At 46.1% G+C, this 25,711-nt stretch overlaps 1 protein-coding gene across 3 annotated transcripts in view; it reads left to right on the forward strand.

Moving 5' to 3' along the window:
- Positions 1-25,711, forward strand: part of FGD5 (FYVE, RhoGEF and PH domain containing 5) — a 122,408-nt gene that overhangs the window by 12,342 nt on the left and 84,355 nt on the right. The gene's annotated exons all lie outside the window — the stretch shown is intronic.

A 25,711-nucleotide genomic window follows, 5' to 3' on the forward strand; every position in this document is an offset into this window, starting at 1 on the left:
CCTGAGTTTTTTACATGGTTCTCCATCTTCTCCCTCCCCCAAGTCTGGGTGAGGCCATTAATTAGTTCTTTCCAGAATGAAACGGTTTGTTTGCTGGGGCAAGGGTAAACACTAACACTGTCGGAGGGACTGAGTTTAATTTGGAGAGTGTGGACGTGTGCAAACTCTAAGAGGGTGAGAGCTGCACAGCCGACCAGTTCATTGCATTAATAGTTATCAGCAGGATTTGACGAGATCCAGGCCTAGCTGAGTGCCTCCTAGCATTGATGAAAATAGATCCAAGCTCTGAAACCAGAATCACCCTGCTAGAAAGGATCTCAAAGGGCATATGGTCAAGGCTCCCACTCTGATAGGCCTTTCTCTAACCCAGTCTGTACTTGAATTCCTCAAGCCACAGGGAACTCACCACCTCCCAGAGCTGCCTCATCTGTTGCTAGGTATTCTGATTAAAATTTCCTTTCTGACTGAGGCAAAAGCTGTCTCTTAATATCCCTACCTCACTCATGCTGGCTCTTCCCTCTCAGGCCAGGCAAGTGAGCTCATTTCCTCTTTTGTATGACAGCCCTTCAGCAATTGAAATCTGCTTCTGTACAATTGCTGAATTTTATAGCTGGGAGGGAACTCCAGACAACCTTTGGTCCTCTTACAAAGGAGGAAACTGAGGCACAGAGGGGGAAAGGCATTTACCTAAGGTAGTTCAGCAATTTAGTGAAGAAGTCAGTGCTAGGACTCAAGATTTCCTGGTACCTGGTTCGGGCGTTCTTAGTGAATTTACACTAAGGGATGCCAGAGCTGATTGTGCAGGCTCTACACTGCACTGCTCCAGGGCCACATTCACATTCAATGCGTCCCCTTCTCCCAAGTTGTCTAGTGCACAGGTTGCTTGGCCATTTGCAGAGTCCGTGTTGCCTTGATCTGTACTGTGCCCAAAACCCAATAAAGGTCCCTTCATCCAAATTAACATGAGTATAAGGGAAAATTTCCCAAGAAAATGTCAATGTTACCATATCTTGACTGCTTCCTGTGTGCCAGGCATTGTGCTGGGTGCTTTCCCTGCATTTTCTCACATTTGATGCTACAGCCTGGGGCCATGGTTGAGTATCCTGGGCTGTCAGACTCAAGAGGGCTGTTACCCTACTCTGATGCTATTTCAGAGTGACCACGATAAATCTCCCATGCAGGAACCACATCCTCTTGGACATCAATCAGTGAGCAAAGCTCTCTTCCGTTTTCCTGCATGAAACAGATGGAAGCAAAGGGGGAGAAAAATCCTTGCTTTGGGCTGGAACAGGTCTGGGCAAGGGAGGTTTCAGACACATCAAATTTAGAGGCACAAGGGACTGCCGTGGCGGGAGGGGGAGGTCCTAGTGCTTCTTCGCTTGAGCAGGGACTTGGAGAATCTAGTGGCCAGGGTGCTGCTGATCTGAGACATGTGCCGAGAGGTGCCTGGGGTGCTTTAGGTTGGGCAGGACAGGATGAGGCAAGAGGCTAGGGAGGCAGTGCCTCCTCCTTCGGCTCTTTGTCCTGCCCCACACCTTGCTTCAGTGTGAGGATCAGGGACAGAAGCCAAAATAAATATTAACACTCCTGAATGATGTGGGTTCAAAGCCCGCTCAGCCACTGACTTGCTGTGGGATCTTGGAAAAGGCTAAGCTACAGTTAGCTCATCTGTAAAATGGTAAGATTGGAGCAGATCTGTATTCCTCAACAATTTGCCTTACCTGTAGCACTTTTGCCATTTCTGTTATGCCATCTATACTATCACTTACTTATTGTTTTTCTTCCAATCAGCCTCTCTTTTTTACTTCAAAAATATTTAGAAAGGAAATTTTATGTCATGGTTGGGAAGTGGAAAAACACTATTGGTTGCCATAAATAGAAGGCAGTTGTACAAATAAGATACAAAGGAAAGGAAAATAACGGGTAAATTCTAGCTTGAGGTTATTACTTGCCAAGGCTGGAGCTGGAAGCCTGGTCCCTTTGTTAAACAGGGAGAGGTGTTAAAGACGTCCTGGCACCACACAGAGACTTTCTCCTTGGCATAATCAGAGGGATTCAAGAGGACTGAAAAGGGAATAACTCTCTCTCTGGTGTGATTCACTGTTATTTAAATCCAAGCCCTTTTTCCACTAAAAGCACCTCCCTTCAAGAAACATGTATAGAATAGAAAATTCAGAGAGCCCTTAGAGACTCCTAAATCAGAGTAGCAGCTCGGGATCTAATGGATGATTATAGTTTCTTCTATATGACTACTTCCTTTGAGATTTATATACCCAGATAATAACATTTTAGGAGCCGCAATAATCTTATTAACAATTCTCTGTCTTGTAAAATAAAATTGTATGAATTGTTATTTATGTACATCTTCCCCATGGTATACAAAAAGTTTCATCATCTTTTAGTTTAAGGCATATCCCCAGAACATTCTACTTTTCTCCCCTGAATTGACCCTTGCGAAAAAGAAAAAAAATGGACCAGAGATTGAGTCTAATATTTACTTTTCAAATAGGCTGTTTAATGTCCTTAGTCAGGGCTCTTGGTTGGGGGGAACCAAGTCTTTATTTCTGAGTATCCCATAGCCCCTCAGGATGTTGGTCATGTGCTAGGAGCTTAATACATGTGTGCTGATGATCAGGAGTTTTATGATTCCATGCAAGTTGGTGATTTTGAGCTTCACAAAGGTCAAAGAATTATCATTTATTAAGCACTTGTCTTCAGCAACACAGTGCTGGGTGCTTTGTAAACACTCAATAAATATCCCTTTGATGCAGAACACTCCATAGACTAGTTTGTCGTAAGTGTCTCATTTAAATCCTGTAATTGTGTATTTATTTTTCGCGTGATGATGAGTCTACTTTAATCATTCAGCATTATGCATCAACATGGATCCCTGAAGCTGCTTTTCCCCTTTCATTATGAAAATATTCAAACTTACCGAAAAGTTAAAAGAGCGTTTACAGTGATGAATGTTCATTTGCCCACCACCTAGATTTACCATTTACATATTGCCACACTGGCTTTTTCTCATCTCTTTCTTTCTCTGTTCTCTCCAGCTGTTATGATCAGTCCTCATATTGTTCTTGATGCATTTATGGTGGCTTTTTATGTATACTGATGAAGACAATAGAGCCCAGGGAGAGCCTATGAGAGCACAGGGGCCCAGCACGTGGGCTTTAGCCAGGCTGCCTGGGGTTTGAGTCTGTGCTCCACCCCTTACTATCTATCTGTGTGACCTGGGACAAGGCCCATGCCTTGATTTATCCATAATAGGCAATCATAATAGTTCTTGCCTCATAACATTGTTAAGACTGAAGGAGTTAATATCACACATAGTGAAATGATCAGTATTAGCTATTATTCAGTGATATGGTCAAGGTCACATAATGGTGGATGCAGGATTTGAATTTGATTCCAGAGGTATGGATTGAGAAAGGTCCCTTTGACTGTGGGGATGTCTCTGTCTCTCCCTTTCTCTCCATATGATAGTTCTGCATGAATTTGACTCAGTGTTCAGAACTCCACATCAATAAAACTGGGACAATGAACTTGCAAGCTTCAGCTATGGGGTGTGGTGTCAGCATTCCCTCTAACTTCCTTCTGGTTTGGGGTCAGGGCTGCAGTCAACAGCCTGAGCAATAGTGATTTGGAGTTGTTAGCAGCCTCTTACACCAAGGACAGCAGGACCAAAGTTTTTATCCTTCCATAATCTCTATGACTCTGACTATAGCTGTTATTTCACTTGTAATTCACGATTAGTTAGGCACATTAGTTTCAAGTGCTATAAACTGTCCTCTGTTGCACAAGTAGTAAGTGGCCAAACCAAAATTCAAATCCATGCCTCTCTGACGCTGAATCCAGTACTTTTTCCACTACCACCTGTTTCCTGTAGTTAAAAAAAATGCCATGTTTTTTGGTGGTCTTCAATAGCTGTAGGTGTCTCCTTTGCAGAAAATGAGGTAGCACAGTCACCATGAAAGTGTTGGCTTTGTTTATTGGTCCTGAGGGCTCAAGGAAAAGTGGAGGGACACTTTCCTTTCTGATGGGTGGTAGGTTTGCTGCGCTGTTGGCAGCTCATAAAAAAAGGCTGACAAGCTTTCCTGGAACTTGCTAATGAGCTACTCAGACATCTTGCCCTCCCTCAGGGCCACGGTGGGGGACCCTTACTCTCCTGTGGCCACCTGTTCCCTCAGAGCCACCAGGAGCTCTGGGTTCGGACCAGGCCATCTGTTTGGGTTGTACTGCTTGTTAGGGGGGCTTCAGATGATTCAGCCCACCCAGGAGCAGCACCTCATGAATGCTCATGCCTTCCAGGGAGAGCTGTGAAAGGTCTGAGGTCCAGCATTTCGGGACTCTCTTCTCCTAGCCCAGGGTTCTTACAGAGCTGTTCATTGTTGGAATGCAGCTTGAATTACATGTTCAAGAGTTTGTGGAGTGGCCATATTATCCAGCATTCATATGAGGATAAGGAGTGGGAACATCTTGGCAATTCAGTATTTTGGCTGATGATGGCCATTTGAGAAATGATTGATTCTTGAGGAACCATGCCCAGTAAAATATGGATGGGAGGTGGAGGAGGTAGGTACCATCACTGGCCTCAGTGGGCTTATAGTTGGAAGATAGCAAGAGGACTTCTACCCAAGTCCCTGGAATGCAAGGTAGAAAATGCTCAGGATCCAAAGGGAGGAGTCTAGAGGAGGGTAAGATGGCTTCATGGACACTGCAGGAAAAGTGGGCTCTTGGCACATGGAGGTAGGAGAGACATGCGAAGACGTGGAGAAACACAGTCCTGTTGTTTAAGCAGGTGAAGCTGCAGTAAACATGATTTAATCTTGGTCAGGAAGAGCTTTGATATCTTTATTCTGGGAAACAGCTCACATCATTGGCAGGCATGGAGAATATAAGGAAGAGATTGGGTTGAAAGACTAAGGACTAAACTCACCACATTTTTCTGATTTTCAGTTCTTAGAGTAGTATGTTGCACCAGCTCAGCTAGTTCATCACTCACTTAGCTAACGTGTTCAGCATCTACCAAACATCAGCTACTGTTTTAGGTACTAGAGGTTCCCACCCCAAGGCATTCCAGCCCAGCTATGGGAAGAGGTCATTAGAACCCATGTGATAAAGATTTCGCTAGAAGCTCCTCATGTCTGGTGAAGAGGCTGTGGGAAGCCTGGACTATCTGGGAGACACTTGAGGTGGGTTTTGGGGAGGAATAGGAGTCATGATGGAGACAAACAGTCCCGGAGGAATAACAAGCCTGTGCATGAGTCTGGGAGGGTAAGAAAGGACCACGAAGTGCTCAGATGGACCTCAGTATACATGTCTGGGTGATAAAGTTGGGAAGGCAGTTGGGACCCAGCCAAAAAGTCCCTCGAATATCAGCTTGATGATTGAGTACATTGCCCCTGGGCAGAAGGGGGACCGTGGTGGGATTTCAGCAGGACAGACCCACAATGGAGATGGTGTATTGGCATGGACACTGTTGGCAGGGTGAAATGGAGGGATGAAGAAAGGGGAAGCAGAGAGACTAGTCAAGAGGCCATTGCAGTGGTCCCCTCTGGAGATCATGAAGACCAGACTGAGCTGTAGCAGCAGGAAGGGGAGGAGTAGGGTGCTACCATGAACACAGACACTCACTCCTCCGGTGCTGACTCCAGAGCTAGCTTGGGGTTCCCTATACTTTCCTCATCCTTTTATTTATTTGTTACAGCCTGTTTGGGCCCAAATAAATAAAAGATTTGAGTTGGTTTCCAGTAAAAGACAAGCAAGAAGTAATAAGAATTCAGTCCTTAAAAGTTAAAGGATACAAGCCAAGTAATAAAGCTGGGAGAGATAATTGTGCAGGCAATCCAGACCAAGGACAGCGACTGCGGCTAGAATTCCTAAAGCCAACACAAAATCTCCCTTCTTCCTCCCCAGCCCCTAGTGTGCCTTCACCATCCTTAGAATGCAGGAAATATTTTGCTGAAGGGACTCCCTGAAAGAGTGAAGCCTGATTTTTATTTTGCTACCGCAACTAATACACGCATCATTGTAATACAAAGGTGATTTACAGCCTCAGCTATAAATCCTTGGGTGGGTGCACAGCAGAGCTACAACTAAACCTCCCGCTGACTAATTCCATTGGTGCTGAGAGCTGCCTGCCTGGATTTTTGGCACATCCCAGCCATAGTATTCATGGGTATCTTTATATCTGCCTGTAAGCTGGGAGCCTTCCTATTATTATTATGTTTTTGACAAATGAACTCATGCAGAGCTTTCATTAAGTTTCATTGAAAGGACCTGGAAATGCCATAAAAATTATTATAATCTCAAAACCATCACATTCCTAATGCATGCGGCTGTGCTTCTTGTTGAAATTGACTGATGAGAATATTCAGTTTTTAATTTTCTGACTTAAAATAAGACCATCTGCAGCTGTTTCTTTTAGCAATAATTTTTAATTAAATGCAATAAAATTTACAGGAAAGGACCCTAATAAGAAAATCGTGTCAGAAACACACTTACTGTAACATTTACTAGCACGAAATTAAGGCTGCCAACTATTTTTTTTCCTTGCAGAGCTATAAGATAGACGAAATCTTGATTAACTGTTAATCACAATGTGGTTTTGCCTTCATAAAATCAAGGTTTCCCCCTGTGGGAGGTGTGAAAATAATTCTCACTAATAGAAGATGGTCTTGTGGCACAAGCTTTTTGGTAAAATGTCAGCAGCAGGTCTTCTTGACCAGCTGAGCCCCAGAGGAGGAGTGAAGTCTTTGTTCCAGCCTGAGTTTGGGTGGTGCTTGAGATATTAGACCCTACTCTCCCCTGCCGGTGGATGGGGGATGACCACATCATGCATAGGATGCAGCCAAAGGAAAAAAAAAAAAAAAGGATGCAGCCAAAGAGAACAGTCAACTCCATTTCATCAAGAGCCTACTGTGTGCTGGGCTGTGCTCTCTGAGCATCAGATACAGTAGAGAGAAGACAGATGAGGTCCCTGCTCAGGTGCATGTGGTGTTCTACTAGGGAGAGGAAGAGAATAAACAGACTAAGAAGTAAATAAGATAATCATAGATAACAAGAGCATTCTTTTGTGATGAGATTATTTTGTGGGGCGGGGGAGAGTACCATGATAGAAAGTGACTGGTGGAAGGGACTTTTTATTTTTTTTAAAGATTTATTTATTTATTCAGAGGAGAGAGAGAGAGAGAGGCAGAGACAGGCAGAGGGAGAAGCAGGCTCCATGCAGGGAGCCTGACGTGGGACTCCATCCCGGGTCTCCAGGATCACACCCTGGGCTGAAGGTGGCGCTAAACCACTGAGCCACCCCGGCCACCCGCACTTGTCCTTCCTATGAGACTTGATTTAATCTGTGAACCATAGGGAACTATTGAAGGTTGTAGAGCAAGAGAGTGACATGATTAGCTGGTGCTCTAGCACAGTGATTGTCAGATGTGTGGTAGAGTGGAGGAAAGAAGCCACCACAATAAGGTGTGTCAAGGCCAAGAGATTCAGGCATGGCAAAAGGACCTAGCTTCTTTGTCCTCTGAAGGGTGACGGTCTCTAAGTCACAGCTACTGCAGTCATGGAAAGCAGAATAAACCAGAGCTCGCACCACTCTGGAACTCCCTGGCATAGGGTTTCTTTTTTCTTTTTTAAAAAATATTTTATTTATTCATTTATTCAGACACACACACACACAGAGAGAAAGAGAGAGAGGTAGACACCTAGGCTGAGGGAGAAGCAGGCTCCATGCAGGGAGCCCGACGTGGGACTTGATCCTGGATCTCAAAGATCAGGCCCTGGGCTGAAGGCGGCGCTAAATCGCTAAGCCACCTGGGCTGCCCTAGCATAGGGTTTCTTAGGGTGGTTGATGGCAGTTAGGCAGGCAGCACAGATGACGAAAGCATGGAGGCAGCATGGCATGGCAGGAAGAGAGGATAAGTGCAGGTCTGCTCTGTACCGTACCTTGTCATCTGATGTGCACCTGTTTTCTCACCTGTTCACATAGTATGATGGTCCCTTCATCTCTGAGCTATCCTGAGGAGTCAGAGATGGTGTACATACATGGGCTTTGTCAGGTCTTTAAAAATCATACTGTCAGTCTTATACTTTGCTGCTGGGAGCTGAGGCGAATATACACTACTGTGCCCACAGCATGTGAGGCTTTACTGCATGCTCACTATGTGCCAGGCACTGTCTTAGATCCTTGAGTGTTTTAACTCAGTTAATCTAAAAAACCACCCTGCTGCATAGATACTTTTTTAGAAAATCTGTGTTTAGCAGATGAGGCAGCTAAGGTGCAATAAGTAAAGGCCCCAAGGTCACAACAGAACCAGAATTTTAACCCAGGCAGTTTCTGATGCCTGTGCTGTCATCTTACCTGTGAAGTTTTTTGTCATTTGATGTGCATCACTTCATTTAATTTGCTTAATGTCCTTTTGGCAGTAGTTAACCAGTTATACTTTTTTAATAGAAGAGGAAACTGAGGTTCAGGGTGGTGACATGATTTGTAAGCTAGTTAAGTGACGGAGCTAGGACAGGAAGGAAGGTAGCTCTATCTAGGTATAGCTTCTTCCCTCTTGCTGGTTCACCCCCTTTGAGAACTTCCCAACTGGAATTGGCCCTCCAGCTGTCAAAGGTGAGGTCACACAATGGAGTATGAATCTTCAGAACGGAAATGTCCTTATTATAGGCGTTCAGAATGGACAGCTTATAATGGCTGTCCACTTGCTTAGATCCACATGACCAGGGGATGATGTAAAAACTATATATAGACAAAACAGCACACATCAGTGCAATAATAATCAAAGGCATAATATTATGCTGGAGGTTAACGCTTCCTTAGATCGCCTGGCTAGGCTCAGGAAGGGCCCTTGGGGAATTTATCATCCGTGCTCACAGTATTCCAGGTCAACAGGACAAAAAGCTCATAATAATTTCTGAGTGATGAATTAATGTGTTTCATCTGGCTCTTTGAGAATGCCCCAAGACTGTCCAGCCTCCAAGAGATGAAGGCAGCCGCTGAGCCATGTGCTGGGGAATTCTGAGCTTGCCCCTGAGAATTGTAGTGTTTCCCTGTATTGGAGAAGCCTGAGTCTTTGGCCATTTTCCTGCAAGATGAATGTCTCAGGGTTGGGATTGTTTTTTGGGATGGTGTGGCTGGTCTCTATGTAAACAGATCCATTCTCTTCGTGCATGAGTTTGGTCTAGAGCCCAAGAGAAGTTTCTCCAGGTCAAGGCATGACCCAAGCACTTGAAATTTCAGACTTGTTTGCATGATTTTAATTAAGAAAATAAGACAACACACACACACACACACACACACACACACACACACACAAATCCTGCCTCACAGAGATCTTAAATTCTGTACTCTGTTATGATCAGACTTTTTTACACTGAGAGATATGGTCCAGCAGTGATTCGAGAGGTAGTGAGCTCTCATTCATGATCAGTAATTAAACACAATTGGGAAGGATACCAGAATCTGTCACGAGGCTGTTGTAACTTGCTGAGGCCAGGCAATCTGAGCTCGTGGGATTGTTTTTGGCTGGATACATTAGAGTCTTAAGGAAGCAGGTGGGCTGCTGTAGGTACTGCTTCAGCAGCCCCTGAACTGTCCAGGCCCCAAGTTTGGAAAGGCCCCAGAAGACCATGGGAAGACTCAGTATCAGCTCTGGAACCAGTTTCAGAAGACATCCCCTGGTACAATGAAACATGTTTTTCATGCCCCTTGCCACTGCATCTGAATCCTCTGAAGTGCTGAAAAGGCTGCGCTCGGGGAGGTGTAGCTCCTGTGCTCTGGCCTGCCTTGGGAGAGGACAGAAGTCCTCTTCCTGCAGGCAGAGGCCCAACTGCACTGAAGCAGATGGGAAGACTGGTTATTTGATGCTTCTTGGGAGTTCCCTCATGGACTTCATCTCAGTGGGTTTCAAACTTTATGCTGTAGCAGGATCCTTTTTCAAATGAAATCTGACTTGGAGCTCCAACAAAGAAGGCAAGGGCTTGTTATTTTAATTCTCTTTCAAAAGTACAAATTTTTAAATACTTCATTGGAAATCAGTTAATGAGATGATCATGATGAATAGACATCTTAGAAACTGGGAGTTATGGATTGCAATGCTGCTCTTACAGCCTAATGAGGGGTGATGATTATACAAAGGGATGTATTAGGGGGGTTGAGAGCCTGTGTTCTAGAGCAGATGGCTGGGTTCAAATCTCAGCTCTGCCAGTTTCTAGCTGTGTTTCCTTGGGCAGATTTCTTAACCATTCTGTGCTTTAACTGCCTCATCTATAAAAACAGGGAAGATGACATTGCCTACTTCAAGAGATTGTTGTGAAGTTCGAATTAGTTAATACTTGCAAGGAATGTTGCTTGTGCCTGGGTGCCTTTTAGATGCCTAGTACACTTTAGCTGTTATTTTTAACACCATAGCAATGTCTGTGTCCACAAAATGGGAAGCAAACATTTGTGAATCCTCACCCACAGGAGTGTGGGGTTTCTAAGGAACACTCTGAAACCCCACTTCATCTCATATGATCTGAGCAGTCTTCTTTTAATAAGTGTGATCTGTTGGTTATACATATTTATAAGTTGTTTTCATCAATGATTTCATCAGTAGTTTACAGAATCCTGTGTCAGACACATTAGGGGAAGTAGAGAGATGGTTTCTGCCTGTCTTTCAAAAATAGGCCTTTTGGGCAGCCCGGGTGGCTCAGCGGTTTAGCGCTGCCTTCAGCCCAGGGTGTGATCATGGAGACCCGGGATCGAATCCCACATCGTGCTCCCTGCATGGAGCCTGCTTCTCCCTCTGCCTGTGTCTCTTCCTTTCTCTCTCTCTCTGTGTTTCTCATGAATAAATAAAATCTTAAAAAAAAATAGGCCTTTTGTTCAGTTGAGGGGGAGAAGGTATAGCAGGTTAAGATGTCGTTTAGAGATATATAGCTATTGGATCTTAAACTCTTGGATTATAGTAACCTCCTCACCCTCTGTGTACAAGAATGAAGTGAACTTAAGGATATGAATGGGGTAAGAAAGCAACACCCAGCAGATTGCATGGTATGAGAGTATTTTATATACATGTGTGCACACTCCACTACTTTATATGTTACCTCCTTGATTATCAGCCTGATTTTATAGGTGAGAAAACGGAGGCTCCGAGACATCTGTGGCAGAGGAGGCAACAGACAGGGTCTGAGAACCTGGAGCACAGAGTCAGGACCTGTGATGGGGCTCAAGGAGGCAGGTCCCAGCTCCGCAGGTCTCTTGCTTCTGGCAAGAGTTGCTCCACCTTAGAAGGCAGTGACTCACCATTGCAGTGGGTATGTGCAAAGGGGCTGGATGAACCCCTGCCAGAGAGGCTGTCTTGGAGTTTCCTTTTGTGGGCCAGAAAGCTGGGATGGAAAACCCAGAAAGTCATGAAACCTTGATGTGGCAGCTGCATAACTGCACTGCACTTGACATTATACAAAGCTTTTTTGTGCCTCTTAGCTCTATTGATTCTCACAACAGCCACCATTTAGAGTAGGCAAACAAACACCTGAACATGACTAGGAGATAGGCACAGTACTTACTCTCTGGTGCCTTGGGTAAGCTGTTTTCCTGGGGTATGCCTCAGTTTCCTCAGCTCTAAAATGGGGATCATAGATAGTGACAGGTTAAAGTAACCCATGCCAGGTGCTTGGTGCAGGGCCTGGCATGAAGCAGGTTCTTAGTGAATGTAATTATGGATATTATTATTATTGTTACCTATTATGAAGAAGGGATCTGAAAATGGACAGGAGGAGAAGCTCTCTAAGACTGAGGGTTTGGAGAATACCAAGGAAGGGAAGAGTTTCATCCAAGCTCACATAGCCAGCCAACGGCAGAGTTGGACCTGGAATTCAAGTGTCTGCCACAGAGCCTTGTGTTCCATGAGGAATGGAGGTGAGCAAAACTGGGTCTCAGGACTGACCTGGAATTAGGGTGTGGCCAAGACCCAGGCCACACCTGGAGCTGCTCTTCGTGATAACAGAAAAAAAGAGGGTGATGTCATGCAGCTAGGGATTGTTCTGGGCCCTTGTTCCCCTCCCGGGACACTCCTTATAGATGCTGCATCTAGTTTCCAGGGAGGTCCCTGGTCCAAACCCAAGTTGCCTTACTGGCCTGAGGCCAGAGATCAAGGCTGGCTTCAGAGCCATAGGGTGAGTAAGTGGCTTAATGGACTTCAGAGTTTGAGGTGCTGCTCAGCCTCTGGAATGAGGAGGCCCTTCCGTTTTCACCTTATACTCCCTACCTCCCTCCAGGAGGCCCTGAGGTCTCCATCCAAGGCCAGCCAGAAATGTTTGTGTGTTATGACCCCTGCAGACTTCTCATCTTTCTTTGACTTCCTTATACCCAGTGTTGAGGAGGAAGGTTCCAGATACCATTGAGCCTAGGGGCATCTGGGTGGTGCAGTTGGTTAAGTGTTTGACTCTTGGTTTTGGCTCAGATCATGGTCTTAGGGTTGTGAGATGGAGCCCCATGTCAGGCTTCATGTTTTGCGCATAGAGTCTTAAGATTCTTTCTCCCTCTCCCTCTGCCCTCTCCCCACTCACAGGTATGTTCTCTCTCTCTCTCTCTCTCTCTCTCTCTCTCTCTCTCTCTCAAATAGATAAATAAAATCTTTAAGATACCACTGAACCTGTCTGAACCACCTCACCTTTACAGAGGAGAAAAGTGGGCCTAGAGAGGGGACTTGGTTCCTCAGTTCCTCCTTCCACTGAATAAGCTGCCACCTTCATATATATGTAGTGAAATGGTGGAGAGGACAGTAAGGGCAAAGGAGGATGGACATGGGACTGTGTTAAATGCTTGGGAAAATATTCTGGAATAGAAAGTCTTCTTTGTGTTCTTCAGACCCCAGCAGGTAAACATCACCTTGCTGACCTCACTCTAGGATCAATTACTTTCTCCTTCATACCTCTGTGTAGAGTCTGCTCACCTATGTTGTTTGTGTAACCGTCTCCCTTACCTCACTATGACCCTCTCTGAGGCTCTGCACCTACAACCCCTTGGTTTGTCCCTGGCAATGGGCATGGGGCCTGGTACCCAGATGAGCTCAGTAAAAGTTTGTTAATCTAGGAAACGAACAAAGGGTAGTGGAAAGGGAGGTGGGCGGGAGTTGGGGTGACTGGGTGACGGGCACTGAGGGGGGCACTTGACAGGATGACCACTGGGTGTTATGCTATATGTTGGCAAATTGAACTCCAATAAAAAAGTACTAAAAAAAAAGTTTGTTAAATAAGTGGTTATATTCTGGAGGCTTTAGGGCACTATGTTATCTCAGGGACACACCCCAACCGAACAGGACTTTGTACAGATTCTCCCCAAGCCTCTTCAGTGCTCTGGGTACTGGAACTATAGGAAAAACAAGGTAGGCTTCTATGAAATGCCTAATTGCACTGTTAATTATTTAAATTCAGCTGTGCTGAGTGTTCCAAAGAAGTGCAGTTCTAAGAGCTTCTAACAGGTGCTCTATTTGTGGCTGGTGTAGACCTTTGAGAAAATGAGACTCCAGCTTGGTCCAGAAATACAATGAGGAGTCAACCGTATAGAGGAAGAAGGTCAGGAAGGACCCTGTGGAAAAGGTACAGTCATCTTTCCAGATGAGGAAACCGAGGCTCAGAGCAGGGATGTGATTTGCCTGAGACCACACAGGTATGAAGAGAAGCTGGGTTTGCATTCAGGCCTCCAGAGCCCGTGCCTCTTCTCCTGCTGGCCCTGCCCTGGATGAGGCAGGAAGCCCAAGCTGGCCATCGTGACATCACAGTGTATTAGGCCAAAGCCCTTACTTCCCACTGGGAAGGTTGGACTCCACACATTCACTGCTTTACTCCCTCCCCATACCTGGGAGCTCCTTCCTTTTCAGACTCACTCAGCATTTCATCTGTTTCGGCATCACATGTGACCCAGACCTCCCTTTTCTCAGCTCTGCAATGAAGGGATCAGGCAACAGAGTTTCTCAGGCTCCTGACAGTCTGGGATTTTTCTACATACAGTTCTGACCTTGGGAAACACTTCTGAGCCTCACATCTAGAAGGAAATGTGCAAATCAGTTTAAGGAGCATTCAGTGGGTATCTGCTAGTGCCAGCCCCTATAGGATCAGAAGCTGAGAACTATAGCTGGAGCTCAGCCTTCAGGTCAGCCTCAGGCAGATCCATAAGCAGCTGACTGGGTGCAATTATAAGTATAAGAGGAAAATAAACAGTATTCTGGTAGCAAGCACAAAAGAAGCAACCGAGTCCATTGAAGAAAAGGCTTCCCTGAGAAGTTGGCAGGATTCAGATTGGGCATTTGAGCTGGGCTTGAAGGGTGAGTAAAAGTTTGCAAGGTGAAGAAGTGTGGGTAGGGCATTCCAAACAGAAGCGATGGCATGCACAAAGGCACACAGTGTACAAAGACTGCGGGCAGGTGCACAGTAGCCAGACTGTATGTGGCAGGGAGTGATCACACTGAGGGTGTAAAGCCCCCAGTTTGAGGTTCAGGAATGTAGTGGATAGACAGCATGGCTGAGGGTGCAGGTCTGCAGTGGGGTGGAGACTGCCAACCTGGGTCTCTGCTTGTCCCTGCTGCCTTCAGTGGAGCCCCTCCCTGCCTTTTTCAGCCTCCATCAAAATTGGGATTATATGAGACTCCCCTCCCCCAGCAGGAGAAGGGGAAGGTGTGAATCTAAGTGTCTTTGAGGCTGGGGTCTGTCTGCCTCCCAATTATCCCTGGAGAGGCAACTACTCAGCTCATGGGGGCTTCATTCTCAAGTTGCTTCTAACCGATGATGCCCTGGTGACAGGCATAAATTAATTCCCTTTGAATAGGTCAATTAGATGTAATTGCTGGGCAAAAATGTATTTAGGTGACTTCAGCCGGGGGACTAGGCTTCTCTCTAGACTTGGCTTTTCAAAATCGTGGTATCTGAGTTGGCATCTGCCCCATCCCATCCCTATTTCTCTGGCCTGAGGAACAGCTGGGTTTTATATAAATAAAGTCCAGCCTTGGGTAGATTGTCGTCCCACAGAGATGGAAGCAGGCTGAGAATTACTTAAGGGCTCTCTATAAATCACCATGTCTAAAGTGATTCGTTATGGTCATTCACAAAGGTTTTCATTGTGTTCCACAGTTTGGGTTTGGGCTTAGAGCTCTGAGTCTCCTTCTGAGAGCAAGAATTGGCCCAGAACATCTGGGCTCTTTGGCTTTGTGTCTCTTGCTGTATAATCTTTTTGATGTGTTCTAGTTTCTGGACCTCACTTTCCCCATTTGCAAAATGAAAGGTTCAGGGAAGTGATTTCTGAGATGACATATTATTTTTCTATTGCTGCTGTAGCAGTATACTACACACTTACTGGCTTAAAACAACATCCATTTTTTAATCTGACAGTTCTGTAGGTCAGAAGTCCAGTGGACTGGGCTGGGCACTCCGCTTAGGGTCACACAAGGCCAAAAGCTAGGCTAGGTGCATTCAGGTTATTGTCTGACCTCAGTTCCACGTAGGACTGATATAATAGGATATGGGATAAAACTCTGTTTCCCTGCTGAGGGACTGATCTTTGCACCTAGAGGCTGCCTGCATCCTTTCTCATGCTTTTCATGGAGCCCCCTGCAGCAATGAAGAAAAAGAAAGTCTTTCTGACACTTTGCATTTCTGCCTCCGAGCAAGGAAGGTTTTCTTTTTTTAAGGACCAGTGTGACTAGATTGGCTCACCCAGGTAACCCAGGATGATCTGTCTCATAACATCTGCTAATCTTAAATACGTCTGCAAGGTCTCTTTTGCCATGTAATGCAGAATATCCATAGGTCTCAGGATTAGGATATGGACGTGTTGCAGGGCCATCATTCTGCCTATGACAGTACCCCCTCTGACACCCAAAGATTCATGTTCACCCAAATGCAAAATCTATTGCATTCCAAGGTCCCCAAAGATCTTATCCCATTAGAGTGTCACCTCAGCAAGTTTCATCTGAATCTCATCAGCTCAGAAGTCCCAAATCTTATCATCTAAATTATCTAAGTGGGTATGGATGAGGCTCTGACTGTCATCCATCCTAGGGCATAATTCCTCTCCATTTGTGAACCTGGGAAACTAAAGAAACAAATTATCTGCTCCCAAGATACAATGATGGAACCAGTTGTAGGCGTTCAAGTTCAAACAGGGAGAAGATGGAAAATGAAGTCAGATGATTTTCTGGGGATCCTCATACTCCTCTCCCCAAACTGTGGGGGGAAAAACACAACAGAACAGCCCCTCAGGGCCCTCCTCACCTCTGCAGAGAGTGACTGACTGTGTTTGTGGTCTGAGCCCTGCTGTGCCCACCTGCTGTGCCCTCCTGTCCCAGGAGATTTGACTGCCATGACACCTTCTCCTTTGGAATACCCCACCCCCATTCTGCTAACTGATCAATTGATGAGTGTTTAGAGGACAAGAGATGCAGGATGACAGAGGTCACTACAAGGGCCAGAATTCTGGCCACAGAGGAGGAAATCATGCTGTTGGGATAGTCCAGTGGGAGAGAAATCTGACCAGTCCATTTTGGTTCAAAAACCCTTTTAAAAATGTTTTGTAAAAGGTAACGTGCATTCCAAAAATGGTGTCTGCAGGGAAAAATCAAATCTTGGACCACTGAATTTCTGTTCTTTAGCCCCTTCCCAGATGTTTTACATATGTGCAAACATGTAGGGATACACACACACACACACACACACACACACACACACCCCTCCCCTGAACCTTGACTTTTCCTAAACAGAAATGGGAGCATATTGAACATGCTTTTCTGGACCTTGCTTCTGTCACTTTAGACATTGTTTCCTAACAAAGCATATGGATCTGCACCTCTCTTTTTAATGACTGCAAGAATTTCCAATATCTAATCACCTGTTGATGGATATCTAGGTTGTTTCCAGTCTTATGCTCCTCTGAAAATGCTGCAGGTAATAACTTATATACACATTTGCACATATTTATGACTATATCTGAAAATTAAAAAAAAAGACAGTCCCACCATGCTAACATAATCACTGCCAGCATTGAGTTATATTTTGTTCTTGTGTGAATGTATCTAGGGTGTGTTTAATGTGGATGTAATCATATTGTGCATAAAATCTCTTACTTTGTTTATCTTATTTAACTGCATGCTGTATTTGTCTGTATTATTAAATAACTTACTAAATTAATAAAAATTACTATGAGACAGTCTGCCAGACTCTGCAGATAGAGCCGTACCAAGTGATTGTGTGTATTCCATTTGAGTGGTTGTGCCCAAATTAATATATTCATTCCCTTGCATTGTGTGTTCAGGGTATTTGTAATATCTTCCTGCATTGTAAAGAGTGCTCAGGTGAACATACGTATAATTAAAGCTTTTTTGGCATTTGGGTTTATTTCCATAGGAGAGGCAGCAGGGGAAGGGGAGTTTTGTGTTGCCAAACGGCTCTCCAGAGGAGTTGCCAGCCATCACCTGGGCCTGCTTAGTGGATCTCGCTAAAATGGGAACTGTGGTATAGTGAATGGACAGTGAGGAATAATTATGGAGATTGCTGATAAAAGCAGAGGCAGTGGGAATCACAGTGGCAACGTATGCAGGGTGAGCAGTTGCCTCTGTCCGGGCAAGGGTGTGCATGCATTTGCAGAGCCCGGAGCCCGCTGGGTTAAACACTACTCTGCCCTGGTTGGTATCAAATTATGGAGGGCTGACTAGTGGAGATGGGATGGTGTGAATAATTCAACATTCTTAGACACAAAAAGGATTACTGGAGGGAGGAAGGAGATGAATAGGCTTAGTTAAAGAGAAGACTTTTTTTTAAGGATAAGATTTCAGAAAAGATACAGAAAAAGTCAGATGCCAGGAGGCATGGGTATAACCAACTATTGTCCTTTCTCCCTTATCTAAAGAGGACACAGGTTGGGGGGGCAGGTCCCAAGTCATCTCCTGTGGAAAGGAAGCACCATTACCAGGCAGTGCTGACCTTACTGGTATGGTTGATGGGGACCTGCCCCCCAAACCTGCCTGCTTCCCATAGCTCCCAGTCACTTGACAGTGCTTGTTCTGGGGTTTTTGATGTACCCCCCCACACACACCTACCCCCACAGTATGTCAGGGTTCCAGACCTTGGCTTTCTGCAGTCCTTTTCCCCCAAAGAGGACACAGGCAGTTGCTAAAATCAGGGCGTTTTGGCTTCCATTTCTGCTTGGCACAGTGCTCAGCCTGACAGTTAAGTTGGGTGTGCTTTTTTCCTGGAAAGGCATTCCAGCTTGGGCAACTGCAGTTCTCTGGGACCCAGAGAAATAGAACTACACGTCCCCATGTTGAAAATGCCAAGTTGTCCTCAAACCAACTAGCGGTATTCCCAGCCAGACCCCTCCACCATTTCCCTACAAGGAGTGTGAGGGGAGCTTCTCCATCAACCTCAGACCACAGGACCACAACCACCCCTTGCCCCGTCAGTCACTGCTTGCGACCAGCTGCTGCTGGGGGGCTGGAAAGAGCTCCTCTAGGAATGGACTCTTCCCTGATCACCAGAGCAGGTATGCAGGTCACAGAGGCCAGCCCACAGCAAGCCCACCTGGCTGTGAGGCACATGAAGTCCATGCTCCCTTCCTTCCCCCATCGGTTCTTTCTGGCAGGGTCCCAGAGCCCACCTCTAGCCCTGCATACTTGTCGGGACCCCAGCACCTCTCTACTAATTTCTGTGTACCTTAAGTGGAAATCTATCTTGTACTCTTATGCACCCGGAGTGGTCCAACTTCTGTGCCTTTGCCCCAGTGGTGCTTTCTGCCCAGCTGCTCTCTCTCTCTCTCTCTGCAGGTTCAGATCCTTCCCAGGGGCACACGTTGGCCTCTTTTAAGTATACCTTCTCCTTAAAGCCTCTGTTACTTCTTTTGTCAATTAATGATATCTCTGATGTCCTCTGAAATTTGCACACAGTTCATCTCTGTGGCCCTGCGACGTCTGCCTCCCCTGTTTTGTAGCAGTGTGCGTGGTAGTGTGTGGTTGTTCCTCACCAGACCACAGACTCCCGAGGAAGCAGGCACCACTCAGCCCCAATCCTTCAGTGTCTGAGAGGAGTCTTACACATTCAGCACTGTGTGTGGATGTGAAGAGGTGGGTGGTGGGTGGGCACACAAGTGGGTAGGTAGTGGGACAGGAGGGTGGTGTCAAACGCTGGTCCGGTTGTCCGTGGTGTCATCCTGCCCAAGACAGACTGCCTCAGTGACATGTCTGTGCTGTGCTTCTTCCCTACTATCTTCCTCTCCGCTATTAAAATAGAAGACAGAATTATATTTTTAAGAGTTTGCTGTATTTCTCACATGAAGTCTTAGGTTTCTTGTTCTTAATTTAAAAATCCTGAGAGTTGAATACTTGATATTTCTTCCAGAAAAAGAGAATCTAAATTGAGTTCCTTTTCCTCATGTTTGACATTTTGCTTGATTTATTTTTTCCCTTTTTAGACTCTGGCTCTCCGTGAAAGGGTCCTCATCCTGCATTTAGCACAGTACCTGGCACAGATCAGGGTCTCTGTAAATACTGAACTGAATTGCACTATGCTCAACAGCCTAGGAACCCTTGGGGTCTCTGCAGCGTGGAGATTGTTCTCTACATGTGCTAAAAGTGAGTTTTTAGCTTGAGCGGAGAATGGGGCTGATGTGCTGTGCCAGATGTCCTGCCTGCTGTAGTCTTTTCCTTCTAGCCTTGAAATATGTGACTGGGCTCCTGCTTCCCTCTGTAGATGCACTCTTGGGGGCCACCTGCAAAGTCAAACCTGGTTGCAGGCAATCCTCCGCCCCAGGGCTGTGTCGTAAGTTGTAGTAAGTTGTGTGCAGAGCGCCCTCTGGATGCCATGCAGCTCACCCCGCCTTGATGTGGGATGTGGGGAGTCCACCCTGCCCTCCTCCCCATCCCCCCTCTACTGTTGAAGAAGTCACAGTCAGCCACTCCCCATCAAGGAGCAGTTTCCAGGGACAAAACACCAGTCTCATGTCTGGAAGGAACTTAGAACTCTGCTTTTCTAACTTCCTTTTTTTTTAAAAGAAATTTTGTTTTTAAGTATAGTTGACACACAATGTTATGTTAGTTTCAGGTGTACTACATAATGATTCAGTGTTTCTACATATTATGCTGTGCTCACCACAAATGTAGTTAACCATCTGTCACCAATACTATCGACTGTATTCTCTGTGCTATGCCTTTTATCGCTGTGACTTAGTCATTTCATAACTGGAAGCCCATGCCTCCCACTCTGCTTCCCTCTGGTGACCATCAGTTGTTCTCTATATTAATAGGTCTCATTCTGCTTTTTGTTTGTTTATTCATTTGTTTTATTTTTTAGACTCCATATGTGACTGAAATCATGGTATTTATATTTCTCAGTCTGACTTATTTTACTTACCATGATACCCTCTAATTCCATCCATGTTGCCACAAATGGCAAGGTTTCATCCTTTTTTATGGCTGTGTAATACTTCACTATGTATATATTCATCACATCTGCTTTATTCATCTGTGATGGACACTTAGGTTGCTAGATTGCCATGACCACTGGGGAAAACAGCATGGAGATTCCTCAAAAAAACAAAAATAGAAGTACCATGTGGTTCAGTAATTCCACTACTAGATACTTACCCAAGGAAAATGAAAACACTAGTAAGAAAAGGTGTTTTCTGGGATCCCTGGGTGGCGCAGCGGTTTGGCGCCTGCCTTTGGCCCAGGGTGTGATCCTGGAGACCCGGGATCGAATCCCACGTCGGGCTCCCGGTGCATGGAGCCTGCTTCTCCATCTGCCTGTGTCTCTGCCTCTCTCTCCTTCTCTCTCTGTGACTGTCATAAATAAAAAAACAAAAAAAAAAAAGAAAAGGTGTTTTCTAACTTCTTTTGACCCTCACAGCAACTCTGAGGGTTGGAGGAAAGGAATTCTCGCCTAATAGATGGAGAAACTGAGGCTCAGAAAAAAAGAGTAGCTTCCCTAGAGTTGTACAGTTAGGGCAGCTAGGATTTGAACCTGAGTCTTTTTGACTCTTTTAGCTACAGTATTTCTCAAATCTTAATATGCCTTAAAAAAAAAAAAACAACTATCAAAAATACAGGTTATCAGGCTCTACACCCAGAGATTCTGATCCACAGGGTTTGGGATGTGGCCCAGAAATTTGTATTTGTAACAAAACCCCCAGCTGCCCCCAGTTCATCCTGAGAGGAACACTCCCCTAACAATTCTGAAGGCAGGTGTGGCTTCTTAACTAGCTGTGTGGGGAAATCACCTCGCCCTGGGGATCAGTCCATTCCAGTGGGGTAGCAGCTTTCAGACCTTGCAGACATTCCTGTATTTGTGTAGAGGAAGAGATATGGAAACTGTCCCTTGTAGGACAGCTAGCCTGAACAGATAGATATAAAAGCATCTTGCTTTTCAGTTACAGAAACTTGGTTTGAAACCCTGGCTACATAGTTTAACAGCTCTGTGGTTTGGGCTTAGTTATGTCCTAACTCTATGCCTCAGTTTTCTCATCTGTGAAATGGGGTTAATAATTTCTATCTCTGGGCGGCCCTGGTGGCGCAGCAGTTTGGTGCCGCCTGCAGCCCAGGACGTGATCCTGGGGACCCTGGATCGAGTCCCATGTCAGGCTGTCTGCATGATGCCTGATTCTCCCTCTGCCTGTGTCTCTGCCTCTCTCTCTATGTGTCTCTATGAATGAATGGATAAAATATTTTTTAAAAAATTTCTATCTCATAGACTTCTTGGGAGAACTGAATCAGGCAGTGCATATAAAGGTCTGGCATAGTGTCATGTTTGAAATAAAAAGAAACCCCGGTTTCTTCTAAATAGGCCACACTTGCCTGTCTTCATGGCTTTGTTTATGCTGTTTTCCCTACCTGGAAAGCCTTACCTCTCCTCATAACTAAATACCGTGGGTCTGGTCAGTGGCAATAGTCCATGACTGGTGCCTCATGACCTCCCAAGGTCCTCAGGGAAGTCCCTGCCCTGGGTTTCTGACAAGTGTCTACTTCATCTCAGGTGATAACTTCTGCACCTCCTGGAATTTGAGAGTTTTCAGAAATTCTGCCTTAGTTCACTCAGAAAATACCTAGAGCTTCTAGATTCTGTTTTTTGGTTGGTGGGTTGGTTGGTCTTGGTTTTTCCCTTTTCTGTAACTCTATGTCAATAAAGTTGGGTGCCACTGCACCCCGGGTGATTTCCTATGTAGGGGTTCTGAAGGCAGGTGGGGGCTCTCTTGCTCTCTCATAGGGATTGAGGTGAACCTGCGGGAAAGGTTCCAGCCGGCTGCACTCTGAAGTCGTCCTCACTTGCTAGTCTTACCAACTCATAACTTATTTTACTCTAGGAAGTTTGAATTAAAACTAATGAGGGTAGTCCATTTGGATTTGGAAGGGACTTTGGAGATGAGGACACCCTGCCCCTCTCTGACCCTTTAGTTCTCAACAAGCCAGAGCTTGAGGACCTCTAGGGAAGGGGTTCTCATCTCCCCCATGCAAAGCTTTGACACTGTTGTTGTTTTATCTGTTAGTTTTTTTTTTTCCTGCTCTGGGAGATTGGGGAAGTTTTTCTGAACCATCTGGGAGCAGGTGATACAGGTAGGTTTAATGTAACTGGATGTGAGAGAGTTTATCAAGATAGGGACTAGACCTGGAGCAGGGTTACAGGGTGGCTTTGTATCCGAAACAGCATAGTCCGGGTGGGCTGTGAGCACCCCAGCATGCTTTGTCTTGTAGACTTTACAATTTGCGAACTGCCTTAATACATTTTATGTTCGGATCCTGCGGAACTGAGCAAAGTTCCCCCATCTCCCCTCACTAGTGGCAGAATGAATCCTAGATAGAATATGGAGAGCAGCCAAGACTGAAGTTAGGGGCCAGGTAGCCTGTGGTAGAGGGCAAGGCTGAAGGGAGGAGGAGCTGGGCTGCTAGGAGGCCAGATTTGGGGCTGGGTGTAAATACAGAGGTGAGAGTTTAACCCAGCCAGGCTCATGGCTTATTTCTGTAAAGATGACTTGGTTTTATGAAACTCTTACCTAGTTGATGATCTTTCCTTCCAGCTTGCTTCCCATAAAACTTTTCTCCTGAATCACTAGCTGTGAACAAACTCATTTAAATTGAACCTGGGTGCACATTCTGATGTTCATGTGGAGGAAAATGTTCTGACCAGTTTAGGGGCTCAGGGGCTCCTCCCTGGGGGTGGGGGTAGAGTTGCTGAAGGATTTCTGAGGATGGGATTGAGGAGGAGGGTGCCACGCTGTCATCAAGGGTTCCGTTTTCCAGTTCCTTGCCTCTTTTCCAGCACTTTCTTTCAGAAATGGATTTAGAAATGTTTGCAGAATGGCTCACATGATGTGCAGTTTTCCAGCGTTCCATTGTTGTAGTCTCTGTCCTGGGCGTGTGGAAAGAAGGCTGTGCCAGCTGGCACTGCAGCCCAACTCTCAGAACCCGTATTTCAAAGCAATTACTGGCAAAAAAAAAAAAAAAAAAAAGAGAGAGAGAGAGAGAGAGAGAAGGAGGAGGAGGAGAAGAAGAAGAAGAAGAAAGCAGGCTTTGCTGCACAGCTCCTAAATACTTCCAGATACCCAGCCACAGGCCCCAAAAAGTGCTCGCATGGCATCCCAGGTCCTGACATGCCTCCATATTGGATCTGGAGTCAGGAACCACTGTTTGGCATCCTCTGAGGCCCACACAGGGAACAAACAGGTGTTGTCCTGCAAAGGGGAGAGTTCTAGGCATGGGGCCGGACATCCAGCTTCTGGCCCTCCATTTCTGCCCTCATAATGTGGGGCCCTGGGCAGGCCACTCTACCTCTCTAGGCCTCATTTTGTCCTCTTCGTACCAGGAGCTAGTGCCTGCCTTTACAGGTTTGTGGGGAGGATCACCCAAGATGGAAGATGCAGGGGTGGTTGTAGATGTTAGAGTCAGTTGCAGATCTTAGCCCAGGGGTAAGGAAATCGTGCACAGCCCAGTCTTGGAGCCTATGGTATTATATTGAAGAACTGCTCTCCTAGAGGCAGCATGCATTGGAGTCAGAGAAATCTGTTCCAGTCCTGACTCCAGCACCCTACAACCTGTTTCATCATCCATGACATGGGCTGAGAACATGCCACTCATGGACCTGTCTTGAGGAGTAAATGAGAGATTGCAGGTAGTTGCTTGCCCAGGGGCCAGGACACAGGAGGCTCTCAGTGCAGCCATAATATCAACACTATACCAAGAAAGAATTTCAGAGCATATTGTTGAAGACTAGGTTTTGTGATGATTTGTTTGGGAATGCCAGCTCTGACCTTAAACACCTAACGTGCCGATTTGCTTTCCTACCCTGTTGTCTCCTTGATCTCCCTACAACCCATGAGCTAGGCAGAGCAGGGATTTTGATCACTGTTTCATAGCTGAGGACACTGAGGCACGAGGAAGGAAGTGGTTTTGCTCAAGGTCACAGGGTGAGCCACTGGTAAAACAAAAGTCTCCTGACTCTCCAAACAACCCATCTAACCCCAGACTATTTTGAGGTTGGAAATCCGACCCCTACATGCATCCCCGCTGGGCTGTGGCCTGGAGACCTGGGTCTGTCCTGGTTGGAGTTTTCTGTGGACATTTAAAAACTGCAACAATAACATAGAGCTATGTTCCAGGCACTGCCCCAGGTGCTTTTTATGTATGTCTGCTCACTAAATCCTCACCATAACCCAGTGAGATTGGTATTGTTATTTTTCCCAGTTTTATACATGAGGACAGAAAACTTGCCCAAGGTCGCATAGCTGGTGAGTGGCAGAGAACCAGGTTTGGAAACCTAGGTGGGCCTGGCTCCAGAATCTGCTCCTAACCAGCATTTGCACTTCCAGAACTTAATTTGTGGCAGGCAGTGTAGACGGTGTTGGAGTGAAGAGATGAGTGAGGGGCGACCCTGCATTCAGCGGCAGATTCTTTGTGTAACTCTGGGCAAACTTCTCCCCCTGCCCAAACCTTACTTTGCCCACCTTTGCCTTGGGAGCATGGGATTGGCTAGCTCTAGCAAAGGGTGGCATTTCTCTGGGTCCCAGGGACAGCCTGGGGTGTGGAGTGACCCAGCCATTGTGTGGCAGGCCAGCCGGGTGTGGCCCAGCACTGCCAGGCCCTCCCAAGGGAGGAAGTGTCGGTATTTACAGGAAATGCAGGACAAGGCCTGGGAGGTGGGTGGAGGAGGGGTAGCCAACCTCTGGGAGCCCAGAAGATGTGTCTGGGCGCTAGTGGGAGGGCTGAGGGCGGGTATCCCTCTTCCTACCCCAAGGACGAGACTTTTTGTTGTTGTTGAAGGGAAAGGTCCCACTTCCCAGGCAGCCCTGCCCCTCCTCTCGCCTCTTTGCTCCAAGACTGCCGCACCCTGCCTGCCTCCAAAACACCAGGCCAGCTGACCCCCTCCTCTTGGGGGAGGCTCCTGGGAGCAGTGGAAAGAGCATCAAGCTGGGTAACAGGAGATCTGACTTCAGCCTTTCCTGCCCTGGACCTCAGTTTCCCCACCTGTTAAATGGGCACTTGGTGCAGCTCTAACATACATACAGCAAGCTCACTGCCTTCGTGTAGCCCTAGCCCAGTTGTGTGAAGCACAGTGAGGAAAGAACAGGTCAGCCCCGTTCAACCCTGCAACTCCCCAGGGAGTTCAGATTAGCTTCACTTATGTCACAGAGGTGCTCCTTAAGAAGTGTGTGTAAATTGAAATTTTGTTAAAATGCTCTCTGTTATTG

Source organism: Nyctereutes procyonoides, unplaced genomic scaffold (genome assembly GCF_905146905.1).
Source record: "Nyctereutes procyonoides isolate TBG_1078 unplaced genomic scaffold, NYPRO_anot_genome, whole genome shotgun sequence".
Taxonomy (NCBI): domain Eukaryota; kingdom Metazoa; phylum Chordata; class Mammalia; order Carnivora; family Canidae; genus Nyctereutes; species Nyctereutes procyonoides.